Source organism: Ahaetulla prasina, chromosome 6 (genome assembly GCF_028640845.1).
Source record: "Ahaetulla prasina isolate Xishuangbanna chromosome 6, ASM2864084v1, whole genome shotgun sequence".
Classification (NCBI taxonomy): Eukaryota; Metazoa; Chordata; class Lepidosauria; order Squamata; family Colubridae; genus Ahaetulla; species Ahaetulla prasina.
Window position 1 is genome coordinate 75,712,232 of NC_080544.1, and position 25,080 is coordinate 75,737,311.

General features: G+C 36.7%; 1 protein-coding gene and 1 long non-coding RNA gene across 3 annotated transcripts in view; one reads left to right on the plus strand and one right to left on the minus strand.

The window, feature by feature from the left end:
• Positions 1-449: 449 nt before the first annotated feature.
• Positions 450-24,639, minus strand: LOC131200599 (uncharacterized). 2 transcript variants are annotated; one of them, XR_009155664.1, is made up of 4 exons: positions 23,718-24,639; positions 6,112-6,247; positions 3,162-3,404; positions 450-1,098 (listed from the first exon to the last, which is right to left on the minus strand). It is a non-coding gene; the product is annotated as an uncharacterized LOC131200599 (long non-coding RNA). The 2 variants fall into 2 exon arrangements; XR_009155665.1 differs by lacking the exon at positions 23,718-24,639 and adding an exon at positions 23,632-23,687.
• Positions 23,035-25,080, plus strand: part of ACSL3 (acyl-CoA synthetase long chain family member 3) — a 62,011-nt gene continuing 59,965 nt past the window's right edge. Inside the window, exon 1 of the mRNA XM_058187607.1 lies at positions 23,035-23,207. The gene's annotated coding sequence lies outside the window, so the exon portion shown is untranslated. The remainder of the gene's footprint in view (positions 23,208-25,080) is intronic.

Genomic DNA, 25,080 nt, shown 5'->3' on the forward strand with positions numbered 1-25,080 from the left:
TTGTTTATTAGGAATCTCTCCAAATAGTGTCACTGAAAATTAGCCATTGATCACCAAATTTAGTCGGTGTGATCTAAGGGTGCTAGAAGCCACCGCTCACCCCTGACCTAAGATAAGTTAATGGAGAGAAGTATCCAGTTTTGGAATGTGAGAAACAAGCCTACAATTATAAGCCTGTGTTCCCCTAAGAGTAAAATTCATTACACTAGGTAAATCTTATTTTGGATAAATATTTACAAGCCTGAAATGTTAAACCTTTTCTACCTAGGCAAGAAGGGAGAAATTAGACAAATGAGATGTAGCTGCTGAACAGTGATAGGTCATGGAAAAATTAATATGAATAGTTTCTCACAGCATGTTATGCCTGTCAACATTTCAGAATCAGAAATAGGGACAAGGTTATTTCAATGTGTCTCGCGCATAGCACCAACGCACAGCATTATTTTCAGTCCTATCCTCTCTGCTTCTCTGGTACTCTTCTCTTTCTGGAGCTCTAAATGATACTCCAACCAAGCAAGATATCTAAATAGTGTGTGAATGGAATAGGGTAGATCAGGTTTACATTTATTTCATTTTTTACCCCAGGGATAGAGAAGGTTTTTCATCACAATTCCAGGAAAAGTTTCATATTCCATTTATTACAGCCAAAAATAAAGTAGATGTACAAACACTAAATTTATTAACATAAAGTCAAAAACTGCATATAGTACAATATTTGTCACTCTGCCTATCTACCTAAAAACTGAAATTTTCAAATTGAAAAAGTTGTTTCTCTCCGTAAACTTGAGCCACCTTAGATTTGATGGGCCTTCTTCTGAGACTGTATGTCAGAAGTCTGTATTGGATTACAGCATTTTACATGTATTTGCCACAAGTTACACCATCCTTTTTCCTAATCAATAAAAAATCTATATTCAAAAACTTTTTGTACAGAATATTTGGATAAATTGCTACCTGTACACTGCAATGCTAAAATTCAGGTTTGAGATTTTTAAAATTTGTTAAAGAAAGCTTATTCCTGGGTGGCAGTATTATAAAATTCCAGCCATCTTAAACATAATTAAATTGCACAAGCCCACTGCAACACTGCAACCATTTCTGAAAGAGAGAGAGAGAGAGAGAGAATGAGAATCCTTTATCTCCTTGTTGGCTTATTTTTATCATTAAGAATTCCCTAGGTACAACGTATTTCTGATTTCTATCTTATGTTGCAAGCAGCAGAAGTTTACCAAAGACAGATAGGCTTACTCAGAAATCTCTCAACTCTGCTTTTGATTACTCAACTAAAGAATAATTTCCTAAAATTCTTGATACAGAATAGCTATCTTCAACTGAAGATTGAAGGCCAAGTTTTAAATTTAAGTATCTGATTGCCTTTGTCCTTAATTGGGTTCAAAAGGTAATGTTTCTAACAATATAAAATGGGCATGACTAGAAGAATAGGTGGAGAATAAAAAAAAAAGAGACTTCCACGAAGTCTTTCAAAGTTACTCTATTAACTTCAGCAGTTGCAAATTTGAGATGGGGAAAGGGCAGTATTCACTGCAGAATACACTTCAAAGATATGATTCATTGAAATGGACAACAGAAAAATAATAGAATTACAAAATTAGAAGAGATCATTAACTCCAATCCGTGCACTTAGAATCTCTGACAAAAACAAACAAACCTCTAAGATTTCTGGCAAGAGAATTTGCTACATTGTGAGTTCCATGGCAGATCATTCTTGTGATATGGAATATTCTTCCTTGTAGTTTTAACCCATTGATTCTGAAATTAGGATATAGGTGACCAACCCTTAAGTATGAGCCAACAGTGTGCTGCATCTGCCAAAAAAACCAATGTAGTCCCAGACTGCATTAACAGACGGATAGCCTCAAGATCATGGGAATGGTCAAGGAAACTTGGTATGTCTAGTCTTAATGAAGAATTAGGGATGACACAATAGCTGCCTTCCAATACATGAGGGGCTGTCACAGAGACGTGGATGTCGACTTATTCACCAAAGCTCCTGAGGGTAGGACAAGAATCAGTGGGATTTAATGGGATTTAACAAGAGATTTAACAAGAGAGATCCAGCTAAGGAGAAATTTCCTGTAGTAGTAGTAGTAGTAGTAGTAGTAGTAGTAGTAGTAGTAGTAGTAATAATAATAATAATAATAATAATTTATTATTATCCAGCTAAGGAGAAATTTCCTATTATTGAGAACAATTAACCCAGTGGAACAGTTTCCTTTTCAGACTTGTGGGTGTACCATTGCTGGAGATTTTCAAGAAAAGATTGGACAGCCATTTGTCTGGGATGATAAAAGATTTCCTGCTATGGGCAGGTGGTTGGACTAGAAGACCTCCAATGTCCCTTCCAACCCCCTGGTGCTATGACAACAGTGAATAAATCCACCCATTTTTCTCTGTGGCAACACTTCAGATTCTTGAAAGTTGCTACAGAGATGGTAGATATACTGTGAAGAATGGATAAGGACATGACATTGTTTTTTCAGTTCTGGTCTTATTATTTGCTATGATGACAGAATGGCAAAAATAGTGGCCTAGTCAGTTTAAAGAGGAACCTGTTCTAAATATAACCTTCTTCAGTGTTTATTAAAGTACTAAAGATGAGATATAGCAGCACTATCTTCTAGAATCTTTATATGACATAGCCATGAGGTTCTGGCTAGAACATGTATACCATAGCATAGTAGACAGCATGGTTCAAGGCTCATATGCAAATTAAAAGAGGGAGTGGAAGAAATAGTATATAATCCTACGTTATTATTAGTTTTTCTTAGTTTAATTATTTTTTCACTATATCAGGTAGCTGCATTAATATAAAAATAAATACAAAATAGAGATTACAAAAGAAATCTGCTACCATTGTTTCAGTAAAAAACATTTTCAATCTGTTCTATCTGTTCTAGAAACTGTTCTAGAAAAACGATTTGGATGAAAAAAAACACTGATTTATAAACTTATTTGCCTCTGACATAGTTTTAGTTTGGGTCCATTATTTAGAAGAGTCTTCCATAATAAATGGAATCATATGCTCCAACTGTGCTGCTTGATAAGGGGTTCACACACTGTATTTACAAGTGAAGTGAAAATAAGACAAGAAAAGAAACTTCAGATAAAGTGCCTTTTTACAGAGTAGTAAGCAGCTTTACCTTCGTTGAAGCAGCCACAAATGACTGGCAATTGGCTGCTAAAGTTGAAGTGTTGGTCTATTTAACCCCACCATAGTGCCACAATTTCCAACCAATTTTAATGAGCTAGGCTCACTTCCATTCCAGCTGAATACGTGGGTGAAGAGCCAGGAATTTATCATCCTCCAAGAAGACTAAGGCAGGGTGTCAAACTGGTAGCCCGCAGGCTGGATGCATCATGCGTAGGTCATGCCAACCCTGGCTCTGCAGAGGCAAAAAATGTTGCAATATGTCACATGATGTCACATAACTCGATTGAGTTTGCCATCCGTGACTAAGAGGGTAGGTTATGACATACAAGATCTAAACAACTTGGGACTTGAATAAGACCTCCTTTATCATTAAAGATTTGGCTAGTCATTAAAATATTTATTTATTAAATTTATATGATGCTCATCTCACTTAGAGGTGACTTAAGAAGCTTACAACCAAATAATTGGGAAATTCTCATTTCATGTACAAAGACCTAAGCAAACGGTTATTTTATTCAAATATAACCAGTATATGCCATAGTTGCTTACAGATGGCATGCTTGTCTACTGAAGTGCTCACACTCTGGAATGTTCTCTGAAATTTGGAAAATCCACACCATTTAACATTTTACATGCATGTTGAAAATGTACCTGCTTACTCAGTATGAATGTTAGATCTTTTTCTCCCACTTGCATAGTTCTTTAATGTGTCTTCTATGATATTTGTATTGGAAGCTACTTCACAAAGTTTCAGCATGTTAATTTTACATTTAATAATGTAAAATGTCAAATAAATTAAAAAAAAATACATGCTACAGCCAAACTCATTGGTTTACATGGCACAGATCTTAAAGATGAACAGCATCTTCTACATTATGTAGAACATCTCTGCACCTCCATCATTCTTGATGACTGTCTACACTGAGTAGGACTGATAAGAACTGGAGTCCAACAAAATGTAAAGGATCACAAGTTCTTCAACTTTGACATAAATGCTGAAGAGAAATTACTTGCCAACATGATTTTCCTAAGAATATCATAGATTGACATACTAAGGTCCTCACAGTTCAATGTACAAGCAGTATTCTACATACAGAATTTAAATTATATTCTGACTCAGGAGTCCTTGCTTTGAAAACAGCTCATGATGTCTTAATTTATACATGCACATATACCCATCTAGTAGAATCACTTTGCCTGTCTTGCACCATCTTACCAAGTGAACTTTCACCCACTGAACTAAGGCTAAGATTTCAACTGGGCACTTTTTTTTTCCTGCTACGCAACTTGTGTGGACTTTTGACTAATGATTTTTATAACCTTTTAAACAGGAGATAGCCACAGTCTATAGTACACATGAGAAGTTCTCGATATCACATACTGAACCTATGTTTATTTGTTTGCTTTTGTTTCTTCATGACTTCTTAATTTTCTGTGTCTGAAAAGAATGACTGATAACAGATGATAGGAGGCAGCGACAGATAAGCAGCATGGTATGGGACATTGCTGATGTGTTCATTCTGGGTAAACTCATAATAAAGGTTAAAATACCATAAGAATATTTAAAAATTATGGCAAGAAACATAACCTATTCTGTCCAAGTAATAATCATTTCCTATACATATTTTGCTCTGATGTCTTGTGATGCAATTGCCCATGCATTATTCAGAGGGCAGAATTCTTGACATTGATTCACAAGGCTGAACAGAATGAAAATTATGCCCTGAATGTTATAAACCCATAACATTAAAAGATTCACTGGACTGTCCGGGGAAAGAATCAGACAGCTGATGCTTGTATATACAGCATGACAGCTGTTACTAATCTTCTGGAAAAGAGTCTGTGAGTTTTATTTTAGGAAAAGAAGGTGTGTGTGTCTGTATCTGTGTCTGTGTGTGTAAATAATGACTTCTAAATCTTGATCTTAATTCAATGTCATTTCCACGTACTTAAAGACTGCAAAGTCTTCTTAAAACCAGTGTCTACAAAAGATAGGCATTTGTTTTAAATAACATTGTTGGAAGAAAAAATCAGGTCCTGTTCCAAGCCAGCAGAAAGATGCTGAAATAAAATGGAGGAAGGTTGCAGGAAAAAAGGTCTCAGCTTATTTGGTAGCCAGAAACTTCAGTGACCACAGCATGTTCCTGGAATGGCTGACAAAATGAGGTTGAGAATAGGAGGGCTTTTATACATTCTTTGGGGCTTTGTGATTGAGATGCCTGTTCCGTACAAGAATATGTCCTTTAATATTTTAATGGCTCTTGCCAGATTACTATGGAGTCATATAGGGGTCGTGGCTGGCTCTACAGGCAAAATGGGAAATGAAAATCCTAGGTGTTTTATTTGCCTGAGCTAATTTTCTGATTTCGGCTCCTTGACTATTATGTTGCTTATTCAGAGTTGGTGGCTGCTTTTTGTTTATGAATAGAGTGGCCCAGCTTTCTGAATGGATTCAAAATCTCCATTTATAAAGACAAAATCTCCTCATGCTTCTGCTTGAGGCTGTTTTCCTCTAGTAGGAAGATTGGGGCTGCTTTCTGCCTTTCAGAAGATGTCCTATTCTCCTTTAAGGGAAATACTCTACTCTGCTTCTTTTTAATATTAAGAAAAAAAAGAATATTTTATTCTTGGAGTGGAGGGCTTACCTACAATATCTTGGAAGAATTCTGTCAGTTAGCATGACTGTGATCCAAAACTCAAACTAATATGCTCAAATATCTCAGAGAAAGATTGACCAGTTATAATATGCAGTATGCCTTTTTCTTTCATGTCTCACTGATAAATTAACTTGCAGACAGTAATTCTCAGATTGCGTGTGTGTGTTTATGTGTGTGCACGTATGCCTTTGTTTTTTGGGTTCTGTGATTGACCCAAGGGTTTCTGGAAGTGAGTGAGTGAGAGAGAGAGACTGGCCCATGGGCATTCAGTTGGCTTCATACCTCAGGCACAAGTCGAAAGCACAGTTTTCCTGGTTTCCAGACCACTACATCAAAGTGTCTTTCCCATTCTTATATCCTTGATATTTTTGTCTACCAAAGATCCATTAACAGGTAAAAAGTAGGATCTTTAGCATAGCTAAGGAAAAAAGAAAAAGAAAACACAGCTGGTCCATCACAGATTTACTCAGAATTTTCATTTATTTATCAGAAACATGTCCAATGTAAATACATTCGAGATTGTAAAGCAATATGGTCAAAATTGGCAATTTAATATAAAATACCTGCATAAACACATTATAATTTCTAATATTATGTATGAATAAAGAGAAAGGGAGCAAATATAATTGTTAACATTTTTAATGATTAAACTGTTTTTATATTACAGTGAGCCATGGATTGTTTTAACATGGTATATTGAATAATTCATATTGACTAGGTTCATATAACACATTTAAGTCATAAAGTTTGATTTATAAATCACAAACAATGGAGTTTTCTAACACACAATTCTTAAATTAAACACATTATAAACTGTATTAATATAATGTATGAAGCCAAGTGAAAAGATACCATCCTATTCTCTGGTCATCTGAATTATATAAAACTCCACAACTAGGACATGATTGTAATCACATTGTTTATTTGCATTTTGCAGAAACTGCTATTAAAAGCACACTATTTCTAATAATAGATTAAAATATATAGCCATTAGCAGGAGATATATATCAGATATACTGATGGGCTTATCCTCATTTTGGTCAAATCCTTTTTCAAATCTGTCCTCAATTTTTTATATAACTACATTTTGTAGTAAATGGTGTAAAGATAAATTTATTTGTAGTTGTTCTAAATCACATTATCTCACTTCATTGAATAACCATGGATTCTAGTACTATGAGATAGGGAGATTTAACAATTTAACAAGTACAATACTATTTCAGAAACAATAGCTATATTTTAAGAACAGAAAGTGAATTAGAATGAGAAAATAATTAATGAGGCCAAATAATCTCAGTTCTGTTTTTATCCTTAAAATGCATTGTCAGAAGAAGTGCTGTGTAAAGAGAGATCACAGCTTTTGTGACTTTTTAATTTTGGTGCAGGAAGAATAAGGGAGGAATTCAATGTAAGTATAAAAATTATACTGATTATTGTTCTGAATATTATTTCCCTCCTTCCTTCTTCCCTCCCTCCCAACTGTTAAGACTTAAGTATATCAGCAGTTGTTTATCTACAATGTACAATAGCAGAACCCTGGCAATATAGGATTACATTATCCAAACACTGAGCCATTCTGATTAAATGTTTCATATTTTTCATATTGTCGTCTTTGGAATCATCAATCAATTTTTATTTGCTCATAGACCAGCAAACAGACTTTGGCATAATGATTTTTTCCCCCAGTTCAACATTTTTTTTAAAAAAAAGACTGGATCACATATAATGCTCACACACAGAGAATATACAGAATAATAAAGTTGGAAGGGAACTTGGAGGTCTTCTAGTCCAACCCGCTGCTCAGTCAGGAAACCCTATACCAGGAGTAGTCAACCTTTTTATATCTACCACCCACTTTTGTATCTCTGTTAGTAGTAAAATTTTCTAACCGCCCACCGGTTTGGGGGGAGATGTGCAAGCTATTCTGGGATGAGGCTCTTTTGTTTGCGGTCGCACTATAGCGCCATTCAGTTTCACTTACATAATGTGAACTAAACTTATGTGCAGATGATACAATAGTATATTTTCAGAAATTTAAATTGCCATGGGGAATTTTATGAAAACCTAATGAAAATGTTTTTAAATAATGCTATGAATTTTTTTTAAAAAGTCAATTAAAATAAAAAAAAGGAAAGTGCTTCAGTATTGGACAAAATGCCTACCGTCCACCATGAAAGCTGGAACCCGCCCACTAGTGGGCGGTAGGGACCAGGTTGACTACCACTGCCCTATATCATTTCAGACAGGTGATTGTCCAGTCCCCTCTTGAAAACGTCCTTTGTTGGAGCATAATGTACTGGTTTTGAAATCATAAACATGTCCCTTGCCACAGAGCACCCTCAGACTACTAACATTGTAATTTTTAGTATGATGGAAGGGAAAGGTAGGAAAAATATGAGTGGAGAGAAAATATTAAGTATCTGTAATGTTAGTAAAAATGTATGTAAATTAAAAATTAATTTTTTATTGTGCTTCCACTTGTTACTTTTTAGAGTCTGATTCCTAGAACACAACTTGGTCCTGCTATGCACCTCTGACTTAATAGTTAGGGAAACCATGTGTCACCATTTTTGGTTTCTCTGTATAAGTGAATAGTTATCATTCATTCTTGAGGGAGGAAGGTATATACAAAATCCCTTTGCTAGGAGACCTAGCAGTAAATATATTGTTGTAGACATGGCAGCTTAGCTTGTCAAACAGGTGGAAACTGTGGGCAAAAAAAAAACAGGAGTTCCATTACATTGGGAGTTGGCTCTGCAAAGTAAACCTTAAGCTAACTTAAAAAAAACCCTGAATAACTAAACTCATTTTTTTATAATCAGTTTGCTGGCTTGTGCAGGGAACTGAACTATTAAAATAATTGCCAGGTTAGCAGGGAGTGATATTTCTTCACTTTTGCTAGTTAAAAATTGTATTATCATCTGCCAAGAATAAGTTGTAGCCTATATTGTGCTGGTGTAAATAAATAAATAAAAATTATGTAGTACTCTTCCACTGCATTTAATGCCTATAATACTTATGAATGGTTTACTTTTGAGTAATAATGCTTGGGCTATAAATAAAATTGAGCAAAGGCCTTTATAAGAAGGTTTCAACCCTATGCATGCTTATGTGGAGACTTGATTTCTCAGTAATAAACATACACAGCCATTGGTAGTATTCTGAGCAGTCTGAATATTTGACTCCAAAGTAATGGATCAATACATATATTTGTGGCAGGAAAAGAGTTAAAGAGTTGACTTAAAAAGCCACCAACACTGATAACGTATCTATTGACTATATTGATCAGAGCAGGATATTGTCTAAAGCAGTGGTGGGTTTCAAATACTTTTACTATCGGTTCTGGCTTGGTAGGCGTGGCATGGCTTGGTGGACATGGCTTGGTGGGCGTGGCAGGGGAAGGTTACCGCAAAATCCCCATTTCCTCCTGATCAGCTGGGATTTGGGAGGCAGAGACTAGATGGGGGCGGGGCCAGTCAGAATTTTTACTACCGGTTTTCCAAACTACTCAAAATTTCTGCTACCAGTTCTCCAGAACTGGTCAGAACTTGCTGAAACCCACCTCTAGTCTAAAGGTGATGCATTGCATACCTTGCATTTTACCTTGATTTGATTTGATATGGTCATAAGACTAATGAATCAATTATCTATCTATCTATCTATCTATCTATCTATCTATCTATCTATCTATCTATCTATCTATCTATCATCTATCTACAATTATTTTAATTCTATATTCCTTTTATGGATCTACTTTTGCACTTTTCTTCTACCCTGAGTTTTAAGATAACCTGCTACAATGATCTTGGTGCAATTAAGTAGATCTTTAAGAGCTTATGCATAATACCAAAGCAGCACTGTTTGTGAGTCATATTAGTTTGTTTTATAATACACGGGTTCATGCCTTATTGTAAAACAGAAATCAACTACATTATGGTTTAATGTTTAGCATGACGTACAAACTGAGTATGACTCTAGTTACTGCCTGGGAAAGAAATTGCTTTGAACATTTTCGGGCTCTTCATTTATGAGAATATAAATGAAAGTAGATTTCATATATTATCTTAAAAAAGAGAGACAGAGGGAGCCAGTAAAGTATAGCAATTAAGATATTGGTTCAGCACCTTGCAGGACAGGTTCAACTTCACTTTCTGCCAGAGCAGCTCAGGGAATGACTTTGAGTACTCATTCTCTCCCTCAGCCAAGCCTACCTCACAGCAGTGTTGATGTGAGGAAAAGTGCCTGAGCTCATAAAGGAGCAATGGAATATAAATCAAATAGTATCTCTATAAATACCTATTTTTCAGACTATTTGGAGAAAAAAACAGCAAAAAAATATTATTGTCCCAAACAACACAATAACACATGTATAAAATATCTTACTTAATAAACTTGAACAAATTTGGCTCATCATATTCAAAAGATTTTTTAAATTTGTTTTTAACTATTTGTTGATTCTTATTTTTTTGAGCTAATATAGCATTAATGGTAAGTCTGAACAGGCTTGGGGATGCAAGTAGTACACAAATTGATTATAAAATATTTCTGTAAACTAGGGTATTAGGATTTGAGAGGAATGAGTTTTTTTTAAGTCTACGTAGGTAAACTTTTGATTTTTACATTTGATATGCAGTTGCAGACATCTAATTCATTTTCACATAATTTATTTTGACATTGTAATTATTATTTTGACACTTTATTGTAAACTGACATTGGAAAAATATGAAGGGGATGTCAGTAATAACAATATAGTTTTTTCTTTCTGAAACAATAATTCCCCATCAGTTCCTAAAATTAGCCATTGGCTGACAGATGAGAGCTGTGGAAAATTACTTTTGTCTAAGTGTAATCCAACATCTGCAGTCTGTCTATAAGTCTAAAAACCTAGAGAATGAAGGAAATTAAGTTTATAAATCATATCATATAACTTACATCTTTTTTTCCCTTGTTTGCTCCTGTCTTATTTTTGATATTTAATATTTGAAAGCTCACCTGGAAAAACAGGTTATGCTCCAACCAGGGAATTCTGTTTGGGGTTTATGTTCTATCCATTTTAGTAATAAATTGTTCTTATACTTTTTGTGTTGAAACCTGGCAGGGTGAGGAACTAACTGGTTTTTTTTTTTTTTTAATGGCAACTTTAAGGGGTGCAGACAGACAGCATTCCCCAAGCTAGCTATGGAATTCTGGGAGCTGAAGTCCACACCTCTTAAAGTTGCCAAGCTTAAAAACACAGAGTTTTGTGTATGGAAACAAAGGAAGCAAAAAAATCTGGAAGCTGCTCTGAAGAAATAATATGTTTGATCCAGGTAGAGTCACATTGTCCTTTCAGATCTCATCAACAAAAATAAAACAAAAAAGGTGCATGCGAATTGTTCTCAAGGTTATATATAAAACATTTGCTAGACCAATTCTAGAATACAGCTTGCCTGTTTGGAACCCTCACCACATCTCTGACATCAATATAATTGAACGTGTCCAGAAATATTTTACAAGAAGAGTTCTCCATTCCTCTGAAAACAACAAAATACCTTATCCCACCAGACTTGAAATCCTAGGCTTAGAAAACTTGGAACTCCGTCGCCTTCGACAAGACCTAAGTTTAACTCATAGAATCATCTATTGTAATGTCCTTCCTGTTAAAGACTACTTCAGCTTTAATTGCAATAATACAAGAGCAACCAATAGATTTAAACCTAATGTCAACCGCTTTAATCTAGATTGCAGAAAATATGACTTCTGTAACAGAATCATCAGTGCTTGGAATACTTTACCTGACTCTGTGGTCTCTTCCCATAATCCTAAAAGCTTTAACCAAAAACTTTCCGCTATTGACCTCACCCCATTCCTAAGAGGACCATAAGGGGTGTGCATAAGCGCACAAACGTGCCTACCAGGGGTGAAATGCTCCCGGATCGGACAGGATCGTGTGATCCGGTAGTGATGGCGGCTGCTGGTTCGGAGGACCCATAGCAAAAATCCCTGGCCTCTGCTGAACTGCACCATCTGCAGAGGTTTGTTTTTTTTAACTTTTAAAAGCCGGTTTTGCTTCAGACGAAACAGGCCTTTAAAAGTAAAAAACAGCAGAACCTTACTTGTACTCTTACTTGTAGAAAACATGTTTTCTACAAGTAAGAGTAGAGATTCTAAGGCACTTACCTGATTACTGAGGAAGGCATGGCCACAGCCTGAAAGCAGTTTCAGTTTCAGCCAGACAGCATCAATCGCTCAGCTAATCTATTTCCTCGGTGATCAACTGGCTGGCTTTGCTAGCTGAGGAACTCTGGGATTTGAAGTCCACAATAAAATAAAATAAAATAAAATAATAAAATAAAATAAAATAAAATAAAATAATAAAATATTTGTGCAGCTTTCTGAGATTTGGTGTGTTTCTGTAGTGTTTCACTCTAACTACACAAACACACAAAATCTCAGAAAGCTGTATTGTGTGTGTGTGTGTGTGTGTGTTGTGTGTGTGTAAAGTGTGAAAGTTGGTTTTTGAGTTTTTTGTGGCTATGTGAAGTGTGAAGTGCAGCTGCTTTTACATTGTGTGTGAGTCAGTTGTGTTGTGTTGTGTTGTGTGTGTGTAAAGTGTGAAAGGTGGTTTTTGAGTTTTTTGTGGCTATGTGAAGTGTGAAGTGCAGCTGCTTTTACATTGTGTGTGAGTCAGTTGTGTTGTGTTGTGTTGTGTGTGTGTAAAGTGTGAAAGGTGGTTTTTGGTACCTATTATTGTTTTTTTATACTTTATTATTTTTATTATTTATTGTTATTGGTCACGCCCTCCAAGCCATCTGACCACCAAGCCACACCCACCAATTAAGCCACGCCCACAGAACCGGTAGGGAAAATTTTTAGATTTCACCCCTGGTGCCTACCGTTCCTGTCCTATTGTTTTTCTTTTCTTCTTCCTATATATATATATGCTTATACCTCCTAATATTTACTCATATATATGTTTATATACTGTAGGAATTTAGCACCCACCCCCCTCCTAGAAGAATGAAATATTCTAGGAAATATTTTAAAAAGCAGAATATTATACCTTCCTGGATGAGAAATGGAGAAACATATTTTAAAGACAAAGGAGCTCCCTGCAACTTCCTGACTCCCCCCCACCTTTGTCAATGGGCCATTAAAAGCCTCAGCTAAGCTCACTCATTCTCCCCACCTTTGTCAATGGGCAATTAAGGCTTCAACCAAGCTCACTCAATCCCCCCATGATTTGCAACACAATACAACTGAAACTCACCACATGGCAAGGCTCAAGCAAGCTTGAGAGACAACCTACAACAAGCTAAGACTCCCACCCCCTGGGAGTCTGACAACCAATCAGGATACACTTCCTGTGCCCCAGAAAGTTCAAAGCTCAGAAAAAGCATAAAGCCGGGGAGCACACAGGATCTCAGCCCCTTTTCTGTTCAGGAACTCAAGCCATGTGATCCTGACCACCATTAAACCATCTTTCCAAGCAGCCTCCATGTTTCCAGTGTCTTTGTCCCCACTTGGAACTGAACCCAGATGGATATTTCTTCCAACAATACTATATAATCTTTTTGTATGATACTTACATATATTGTTGTGACAAAATAAATAAATAAAAATAAATAAATAAAATAAAATAAAATAAGGTTATGGATTATTCTGATCTATTCTTGGGTATGTTTTCCATATAAATATAACTAGAACATCAGGCTTTCTCATGCATCAGTACTACCTCCCAGAAGATCTTACCAGCTGAACCTTTTTGCATTCTATGGCAGCTTTGCTCTAAGCTACTGAAGTTCGCAGATGACACAACAGTGATTGGTCTCATTCGAGACAATGACGAATCCGCATATAGACGAGAGGTCGAACGACTAGCCTTGTGGTGCAACCAAAACAATCTGGAACTGAACACACTCAAAACCGTAGAAATGGTGGTAGACTTTAGGAAAAACCCTTCCATACTTCCACCTCTCACAATACTTGACAACACAGTATCAACAGTAGAAACCTTCAAATTTCTGGGTTCTATCATATCGCAAGATCTCAAATGGACAGCTAACATCAAAAACATCATTAAAAAAGGACAACAAAGAATGTTCTTTCTGCGCCAACTCAGTAAGCTCAAACTGCCCAAGGAGCTGCTGATCCAATTCTACAGAGGAATTATTGAGTCTGTCATTTGCACCTCTATAACTGTCTGGTTCGGTTCTGCAACCCAACAAGAAAAACACAGACTTCAGAGGATAATTAGAACTGCAGAAAAATAATTGCTACCAACTTGCCTTCCATTGAGGACCTGTATACTGCACGAATCAAGAAGAGGGCCGTGAAAATATTTGCAGATCCCTCGCATCCTGGACATAAACTGTTTCAACTCCTACCCTCAAAACGACGCTATAGAGCACTGCACACCAGAACAACTAGACACAAGAACAGTTTTTTCCCGAAGGCCATCACTCTGCTAAACAAATAATTCCCTCAACACTGTCAGACTATTTACTGAATCTGCACTACTATTAATCGTTTCATAGTTCCCATCACCAATCTCTTTCCACTTATGACTGTATGACTATAACTTGTTGCTGGCAATCCTTATGATTTATATTGATATATTGATCATCAATTGTGTTGTAAATGTTGTACCTTGATAAACGTATCTTTTCTTTTATGTACACTGAGAGCATATGCACCAAGACAAATTCCTTGTGTGTCCAATCACACTTGGCCAATAAAATTCTATTCTATTCTATTCTTTTGCAATATTATTTTCCAGACTGATGTAAAAGATTGATACCAGAGCTCTTTCAATGTCTTGATCCTAAAAGATCTGGAGGATATCTATTTGCAAAACATATTGCAAAATATGTTTCCTATATTCTGCCAATAGCTGTATTTCTTACCCACTGGACTGAAGCTGATGCAGCTTCTCTACCATTTTGTCTTGAGGGCTGACACACACACTAAAGATAAGCAACAGGGGTCTTCACAAGTTAACAGAGTCAAAATGATTTCATTCTGTGGCTGCATCTGCCTTCTTGACTCTTTTGAACCTACCCTTATGGATAATACAACTAATTGGATGTGCATGGTATGAAAGGTTAAAATGAGTTTGGATAGTTTGAAGCCTCATTGCACATATGCAGATCTAGCTAGCATGGTTAGCTAATGGTTGTTTAGCATATCACAAGAACCTAAAAGAATGGGGAAAGTTGAATAAATTATGGTTGCTAAGTAGGCCTGCAGGAAAGTAGGCTTTATAAAGTTTGTTGTACACTACTGAGCACACTGATTTCAAGAAAAGTTCACAGCTTATCTGAAAATATATTTTATTTGGTCAAAGCAATGATTCTGCTCTGGGCTTCAGTTAACATTGTTAACCTAGTTTACAGTGAATTTTTATTTGATTAGATAACAGAATAACTTCTGAATTCTGGCATCAGTGCTTCAGATGCTACTGGATTTCTCTTTAGGTTTTGCTGGTTGAAGTCTGTAAAAAAGATTAATTACTCAAGAGTAGGAACAGACTACCTTAAAATGTTGTCTGAATACAATTCCTTTTAAAAGTTTTGTTCTGAATTTGGGTAGCTTTAAGAAGCCGCAATCTAGATTTGAAAGTTCACACAAAGGTAACATAGTTTCCCTTATGGAACAATTTTTTATTCTCTCTGGGATATTTTTCAGGAGAAAAGATATATTGGAGGCAAAAAATTAATAATAAATAGTTCCAAGTATATTAATAATAGCTTTAGAGAAGGGGTTTGCCTAAGTTCACACAAGGACCCTGCACAAGCAACGACCTGTATTTGCACAATTTATTAGTAACCATGAACAATCATGGCTGTTCTCATCTAACTTCCTGAGGCATAAAAAAGGTTGCAAAAGGATGGTATTAAATTTTACAATAAGCAAATCTGCAGAACCAAGATGCACCCTTAAAGAAACTTAGGCATTTACCTAGGGCAGCATGATGGATAGGAGCAGTGGCAAGCACCAAGGGACTTGGGTGAACATTGGAAAGCAGAAAAAGAGTACAGAAAATCCTAACTCTGTTGCCATCTGATGGTTATTAGGATTTTGCTACTTACATCTGGTACTTGCAGCATTGGTATAATCTGCTGGTACCATGCCATCCCCAAGAGGTGACTCTGAGCTACCACTGCTGACATTTGTCCCCGAGAATGATTAATATATGCAAGCCTTGGACACCAATGTAAGCCTTCTCCTTCAAATGACACTACTTGCCTTTTAACTGAATACTTATGATAGAAAGGGAAGCACAATCTATTTTATGGCCCCAACAGCTCTATACTTGCCAGAAACAAGTAAGCCACCTTAGAGTTAACCCAGTCTCAGAAATACTGGTGTCTAGAGAAAGAGAGGAGGGCCCCTCTTCTTAAAACTGAACTTTGAATCCATTTGCACTTTGTTCCTGTTCACTGTCCCCAAGTATTTTTTTTTAAAGAAGGGAAATGTTTACAACTAACAGTGATGTGGACCTTGACCCAATAGTTAAGATGTTAAAGTGCAAGAGATAGTATTTCAGTTAAAATAACTCTCCCGAGATACAAAAGGGGAATAAAGTTTCTAGTAAAGTTCAAATGTGCTTGCTTAGTTCCAACATGCAGGTTTGTTTGTTATGGCAATTTTGAGATCAGTGTCCATTTTAGAACATATTAAATATTTCCTTTCTTCGCTCAGCTTAAAGATTGGTGGACCATTTGGTTCAAAGCTTTGACTAAAACAAAAAACAAACACAGGATCAGTGTAGACTCCATGCAAAGTCAATTAACTGTATGTATATTTGGGGAACTCCCATAAAATAGCAAAAGAAATAAAGACCTTGATGAAATACAAATGGAACTGCCAAACATTTCTCTTGAATAAATATTTATTTATATATTTCTGCAATTTATCAAGCAGCTTTAACTTGTTGAAACAAATGCCTTAGCAGAATGCCTTAGCAATCTGTTCTGTCATTTGAATCTGTACTTGCAATATTACCCAATAAATTGTAAATTTAATATAATTCCAAACAGAACCTTTTTTCAATCGTATTTTGTTTCATGCTGTCTACTTTAATTGAAAGATGCAATCCCCCCAAAAAGAACCCATCAATTGTTGCTCGTGGAAATCTGTAAGAGATTAATTACTCAAGAGTAGCATTTGAGGGGCTAGACTGATAGCTCTTGCCTTTGTCCACCAGCTTGAAACTACCGTTTGCTTTTGATTCATATGACTGCTTGATCCATCCTTGTTCTTCATCTGAAATATTTTAATTCATGCATAATATAAATCTTGAGTAGAAAAAATGAAGGTGCTTTCATTTGGATTCCTTCATAGAGCTTGCTCTTTGTTTTGATAGTCTAAACCAGGGGTCAAACTCGTGGCCAGATGCATCACATGCTGGCCATGCCCACCCCCAGTTTAGTGAAGGGGGAAAAAGCCATGATACATCACATGACGATGTCATGATACATACATGATGATGTGACAATATGACTTTGATACCCTGGTCTAAACGGTCTCTTCCAACTCTTTTTAATTAAATCGGACTGGATACTGGATATGAAATTGGATACTGGAAATTTTTAAGAAAATGTTGGATAACCATCTGTCTGAGATGGTGTAAGGTTTCCTGCCTAGGCAGGGGGTTGGACTAGAAGGCCTCCAAGGTCCCTTCCAACTCTGTTGTTGTTGTTGTTATTATTGTCTCTTTCAAATTTAATCAAAGGCTCAATGTATTTAATTTTGCATATATATAAATGATATTTTCAAATAAGTAAAAGATGTATGTCTAACACAGCCTCATGATCAATATGATTTAAATCAAACCACATGTGATGTAGTTTGATGTAAAAATTAATTGCTTTATTTTAGGAAAAAAAGTAATCAGACACTTCCAAACAAATGTATTTCTAATCTGCATAGAGGTCTCACTGGATCAACTCTACCATTAAGCAAAAAGAGATAGCCATTCCAAGCATCAAGTTTGAGATCCCATGAAACTGCAGCATCTTTTCAATTATGTTTCAGTTATTACATACAGTGAGTAATGTTGGGAAATGGGAGAAGCATCTGTCTCATTGTCTACATAACTACTGTATATTGGCTTTGGGAAGCCAGGTATCTTGATTAGGGAAGAGCAGCATACTGTTCTGCCCCATGTTTTGCAGAACTGTCCCATCACTGAGGACACTGATCAGTTTGCTTTTAAAAATTGGAATGTTTTACTTCTCCTATGTGCTACTGATTGTAAATATCACTTTGGGAGACAAAGAGCAACAGATGAAACACAGAGAGCTATTATAGGCTTCTAATTCAGATTGGAAGCTATGCTGATGTGGTCTCTTGCTGCTTTCTCTTCCCAATCAAAACAGTGAATCTGAATGTGCCTGTTTAAACATATGACAATGCATGCAATTTGGCCTTGAGAAGCCATACGAAGCATTGTTCTTATGCCAGTTTAGATTAAGAACTAAACATGAGTCAGTATGGGAATGAAATAGGAATGACTAATGCTACCTACCTAATTACATTTGACTAAATATAACCCTGCATGGTACGCTCTTGAACAGTGGTTCCCAACCTTTTCTTGTTTGAGGCACAACCTTTTCTTGTTTGAGGCACCCTTGGAAAGCCTTTCAAAAGTTCCCGGCACCCTTATAAGGAAATAGATATTTAAAATCTCCGTAGCTCAAAAGTTCCCGGCACCCTCAAAAGATCTCACGGCACCCCTTAGTGCCGCGGCACACTGGTTGGGAACCACTGCTCTTGAAGAATTGCAAAATATGCACTCTAGGACAGCCTATCTTTGAATAATAGAATAACAGAGTTGATAGGGACCTTGCAGGTCTTCTAGTCCAATCCCCTGCTCAAACAGGAAGCCCTATACCATTTCAGACATATGGTTGCCCAATCTTCTTAAAAACCTCTAGTGTTGGAGCACAACTTCTGAAGGCAAGTTGTTCTATTGATTTCTCTCAGGAAACTCCTCCTTTTTCTAGGTTGGTTCTTTTCTTGATTAATTTCCAGCCATTGCTTATTGGTCTATCTCAGGTGTTTTGGAGAATAGGTTGACTTCCTCTTCTTTATGGCAGCCTTTTAGATATTGGAACATCAGTATGATGTCACCTTTAGTCCTTTTCATTAAACATACCCAATTCCTGCAAATGTTTTTCATATTTTAGACTCCAGTGCCTTAAACATCTTTGTCGCTCTTTCTTGGACTCTTCCCAGAGTCCCAACATCTTTTTTATATTGTTGTGACAAAAAACTCGGTGTAATAATCCAAGTGAATCTTATCACGGGGTTATAAGGTGATATCATTTCATGTGATATCCCTGTTAATGAAGCCTAGGACTATGATGGTTTTTTTGGCAGCTGCAGTAGACTGCTGGCTCATATTTTAAGTGATTGTCCATTAGGATTCCAAGATTCTTCTCACAGTTACTACTATTGAGCCAGGTACCACCTATTCCATACCTGTGCATTTGGTTTTTCTTGCCAAAATATAGAACCTTACTTTTCTCACATTGAATTTCATTTTGTTAGATAGAGCCAGTATTCAAAACTGTTGAGATCCCTTCTTTATCTTGAGTCTATCTTTTGACTGTGGCTATTCCTGCCAATTTGGTATCATCTGTATATTTGATGAGTTCCCCTTCTAGCCCCTCATTTAAATCATGTATGAAGATATTGAAAAATACTGGGCTCACGACAGAGCCTTGGAGTTACCTCACTCCGTATTTCCCTCCATGTACATGCAGTTTCATTAAGGATTACACATTGTGGTTGGTCAGCCTGTTATGAATTCATTTGGGGGTGGCGCTGTCTAATCCACATTTTTTCTATCTTATCAAGTAGTAGGTTGTGGTCTACTTTATCAAACATCTTACTAAACCGCAAGTAAATTATATCCACAGCATTTCACTGATCCATTAATTTAGTGACTTGTCAAACAACGCAATAACATTTGTCTGGCATGATCTGTTTTTGACAAACCCATCCTGGCTTCTGGTTATGACTTTGCTTGACTCTAGGCGTTCATAGATTTGTTGCTTATCTTTTCCAGAATTTTCCCAGTTATTTATGACAAGTTGATAGGTCTGTAGTTTCCTGGATCCATTTTCCCTTCCTTTCATCGTTTTTTTGAACATTAGCCCTTTTCCAATCAACTGGTGCTCCAAGATCTTTGAAAGATACGGTTTGGTGGTTCGGAGATCATGTCTGCCAGTTCATTCAGAACCTTGGTGTGTAATCCATCTAGTCCTGATGATATGAATGTGTCTAGAGTGGATAGAGTTAGGATTAGTCTTGCTGTTTTCTTATTTTATTTTTTGCATTCCTAATCTGCATTTTACAATATTTTTTTGATAGGTTGGGCTGCCAAAAATGCAAATATTTTACATTTACATACAGTTCTCAAAATTCCCAACTGCACCTAGCCCTTGATTAACAACTTTGTTTAGCAAGTCTTTGAGGTTACAACGGCTCTAAAAAAGTACTCCTCACATTTACAACTGGTCCTTACACTTACAATTGTCACAGCATCCAGCAGTCATGTGATAGAATAGAATAGAATTCTTTATTAGAATAGAATTCTTAATTGGTCCATTTTAGAAGACATTCTACTATATATCCTCTTAATGCCAGGATTGCAATGACATCTCTGTTGGGCACATTACTGGGGAAACCTTTGCTGACTTCTCCAGTAGCCGTTTTACTTGTACACAAGCTATTGGTAATGATGATTAATAGTATTGTCAGAATGGCCTCACTTAAGACTTACTTGACCTGTTGACTTTGCCCTGTCTGTTCATTTCTTTCCTATCTGTTGACTTTACTCTGTCTGCTGATTTTACTGATTGCTGTCATACATTAACATTTTTTACTACAGCTGCTGCAATATTTTCTCTTTTCCCCCACAATATACAGAAAAAACTAATAATTTAATAAAATTGAGAACAGAATGCTCTTAATAATCATAGAAATAGAAAGGAAAGTGATCTATTCTAATTGCTTCTACAATAGAAAATCTTGCAATTGCAACTTTCCTGACTGATGTTCAGGCTTTTCCTTAAGTGTTTCAGTTCTGATGATTCTTAAAATCTCACTAAAGACTGTATCAAAAGAGATAAAGAAAGCAGTTGCATTTCCACATACAGGTAGTCCTCAACTTACAATTACAATTGACCCCAAATTTCCATTCTTAAACAAGGCAATTAAGTGAGTTTTGCCTCATTTTTTCCCCTCCACACTTAAGCAAATTACTGCAGTTGTTACATGAATCATGTGGTCATTAAAGGGATGTAGCTTCCCACACTGACTTTGTGATTGACTAGGAAAGTTGCAAATGGAGATCACATGACTTCAGGACAGCGATGTAACAAAATCACCATCAATCAATTGTATAAGTCGACATATAATTTACATCCTGTGATAATTTTAATGCCATCAAACAACACCTACTTATCTCAGGTCGTTGAGAAAGGCTCAGTAAGTGGATAAAAATGCCAAATCCAGTCTAAGCATCTGGCTGAATGTGTGACCAACCATAATAATATAATCATAATAAACATAAATAAAACATAACATAACAAAACAAAAAAGTAACAGAAAAATAAATTAAAAGTGGCAATGACAAATTATTTCAGATATTTTTTTGGACAAGTTCTGCATAAGCAGCTTATGGAACCTCAAAAGGAATGTAGCAAATATTAATTCTAATGGAAAGTATTTCTCAGCAGCTGAGAAACAGTACATGTGGCCTCACTTGCCCTTACTTCACAAGACTCTAATATGGTTAAAAGCTTCTCCTTCCAAGAACAAGGTATTGGGCCAGATGAGTTAGTAGGAGATGGACTTGGGGCTGTAATAAGTTAATACCAGCATTTTAAATTGAGTTGGAAATTTTTGGGGAGATTAATGGGGAGGGACTGAAACACAGGAATAATCTAATATTCACCAGTACCTAAAAATGGTTCCCAAAAATTCATTTTCCTTAGCACCAAGTACTTAAACGCCTACTCCCATCTCCACAATCATTTCAAATAAGGGAAAGCTGTACAATAGTTATCAAATAAGGCTAGACTGGACACAATACAGTCTCTTTCAAGATTGCAAGTATCACTCTTTATCATAAAGAGGCACTGATAATTTCCTGAACCCAACAAACTACACCTTCCTTCTACGCCCTAAAGGAGACAAGAAGAGCAGGGCTCAAGAGCACAGGTGAACTTCCAGTCATACCGCCTTAGAAAGTTCCATTTTAAATCTTTCATTTGCTATACTGTATACATTTCACAGGGTTTATTTTAAGTTAAATTTGCAACAAGCAGTCAAAGGCAGGAGACAAATGTTTCCCGATTTAACACTACAGTGTATTTTTTATTCTTCCTTCAAATCGGCCAAATACAAACATTGAGTTCTCCCGACGTCATTCATGATTTCGTCCTACAGCGGCAGCACAAACATGAGAGACCAGGAAGGCCAGTACCTGTATTTTTAAATCTTTGTTTAGCCTCGGAAGTTAAATTACTAAAGCCAGTAGCCAATACGGATTTGCATACTAAATTGCCTTTACATTATCAGGTGGCCTGAGAACAAGACCGTGAAACGTTGGCGAGGCTAATAACGGTGGCAACAATACTGTCATTCTATCAATTGGGCAGTGCCTGAGCAGTGGACACGCTGGCGTTTCATTTGCAAAGCATATATATATATATATATATATATGGTATATATATATATATATATATATATATATATATATATATATATATATATATATATATATATATATATATATATATATATATATATATATATATATATATATATATATATATATATATATATATATATATATATATATATATATATATATATATATATATATATATATGGTATTTCCAGGCAGCTTCCTCCTTTTGCTTTCCTTCAGCCTCTGCCGCCGTAGCTACTTCAACGGGTCTATTGTGTCACCACCAGCAGCCGCCGCCGCTTTCCTCCAGCGCCTGTGACCCTAAGCAAAAAGTGACCGAGAGTAACCCTCCTGCTGTTCTCTCCCGCGCGCGTGCTTCCCCCACCTCCTCACCGACACAACCGTTTTAGAACGTAATAGAGCCAGCCCCTCGCGCGCCACCCTGCGCGAACCAATGAGGATTCGCTGCCGCGGCATACGGAATGAGGATGGTCGGCGGCGGCGATTGTGAGGTGCGCCAGCTCGAGGCGGAAGGAGGGGGAGGGGGAGGCTCATCACAGAGACTTGGGCCTTGTTCATTGGCTCGGCGGGGCTGGTCCGCCCAAGGCTGGAGTTAACGCGTCGCCCGCAGAGGGGGCTCCCGGCACACACGAGGAGCGTCGCTTTACCAGCTTCCCCTCTGGCCGCAGTGGTGAGTTCGGCAGAGCCGACGGGAGCCGGGAAAAGGGACGGAGTGTTTGCGGAGGGAAGAGCGGATGGGTTTGGAGGACGAGGGCCCCTTTTAGGATCGACTTGGGAGTCTCCCAGGCTGTGGCAGAGCAAGCGAGGAAGGAAGGAAGGAAGCAAGCAAGCAAGCCTGTCCTTTCTTAAGAGGAGCGGGATCAGGGCCGACCGGCACGGGCTTGAGGAAGACACCCGGAGGTGCCTGTGGAAAGCAGGCGAAAGGCTTTAGAGCTCAGCATCAGACCCGAGAGGCCTGCTGCATAGTTCCAGAATTTATTAATAGGGTTAATTCTGCACGATTTTATACCAAGATACCCGTATGCAATTCATCTTCCCGCTTCCACAGTAACCAGGGTTAGGCCGGTAAAGGCTGCAACTCGGTGTAAGCTTACCGGCGAATAATTCGCGTACGCGGTGAACTGGGGCAAGCTCGTTTTTGAATAAATGCTTCTGGCTGCCTTGTGTATCCACTTCTTACCTTGTCATAACCTGCCGCAAGAATGTTGGTAGTTGCATATGATAAATGGTACTTTCTTGCCACATGTGCAAATTTTAAGCATTATTCACCCACGGTGATGCTTTCTTGAGTTGATCCTTGAAGTGTCATCCTGTGCGTATTGATTCAAAATAAGCTCCATTATATCAGCTAGATTTTCCTTGGTAGTAGAAGAAAGTAGGCTTAAGGTCGCACTGCCAATTACCTAATACGATTTCACAATTTTTTATGCATAAGTTGGTTAAAGAATTCTGTAATTTTTAACCCTTTGCATTCATATTCATATGTGATTGTTCATTCCTATTTATATAATTAATTGTGAATATAGAAGTAGGACTTGCTCTATTCATCCAAAAAGCATATGAGCATTTATGCACTTGTGCCAGTTCTATTCTTACTACCACTACTGCAAACTAGAATCACTGATATGAGCACACATGCAATTACATGGCCAGAATCCAGAACTGCTTTTGAGTGGTTAGGATAAACTGTTAAATCAATTTATAATGCAATATGATAGTAAATAGTATCATTGCAGTAGGTAGATAAAATATTTCAGAAGAATAAGAACTTTTTTTTTACTTTACTTTGCTATTTTTTACTTCTAGACTACTTTTGCTGTGTAAAGGTAGTGTATGAGTATGTTAAATTGCCTTTCATGTATAAGAGAGCAACTTTCACCTACTTATCTAATCCTTACTTATCTAAAGCTCTATGCATTTTCATTAATAGAAATTGTGATGGTATCTGGAATATGGTCCAGTAATCTTCAATATGTTTGGTGAATTTATGGAAAGTTGAAAGTAAGGTTACTTGGGACTTTATTTTTACCACAAAATTCAACTTTGAGACTCCAGTACATTTTTACAAACCAAAAATAGAAGTAGAGGGTCATATTAATTACTTTTTGCTGTGGCTAGTTGTAAACCTATTCATAAAATCAATATTAACTTATGACTGGAGAACTGTGTGGTCATCTCATTGGTGTTTTAGTGCCTCTGTATGATTTTACACAAAGAGGCTTCTAGGAAAAAAAAATAATAGTGAATAATTTTCTCTGTCAGTATAACAAAGCCAATATTATGTAGTTGAAAATACTGGTAGTAAATTATTTTTGGAAATATTTAATTAGGTAATCACTTATAACTTTCAGCAGTGGCTATACTAAGGTATAAAGAATTTTCCGAATATCCTCTTGGTTAGATGATTCTAAGCATCTTGCAATTACTTATCAGACAAGTTTCTTTAAAAAGTTTACCATCAGTTTTGGATTATTGATCTGTAGATTCTTGTAAACATCAGGAATATGCAACATATGGCCAACAGAGCCTTACTTTTTTCAGAA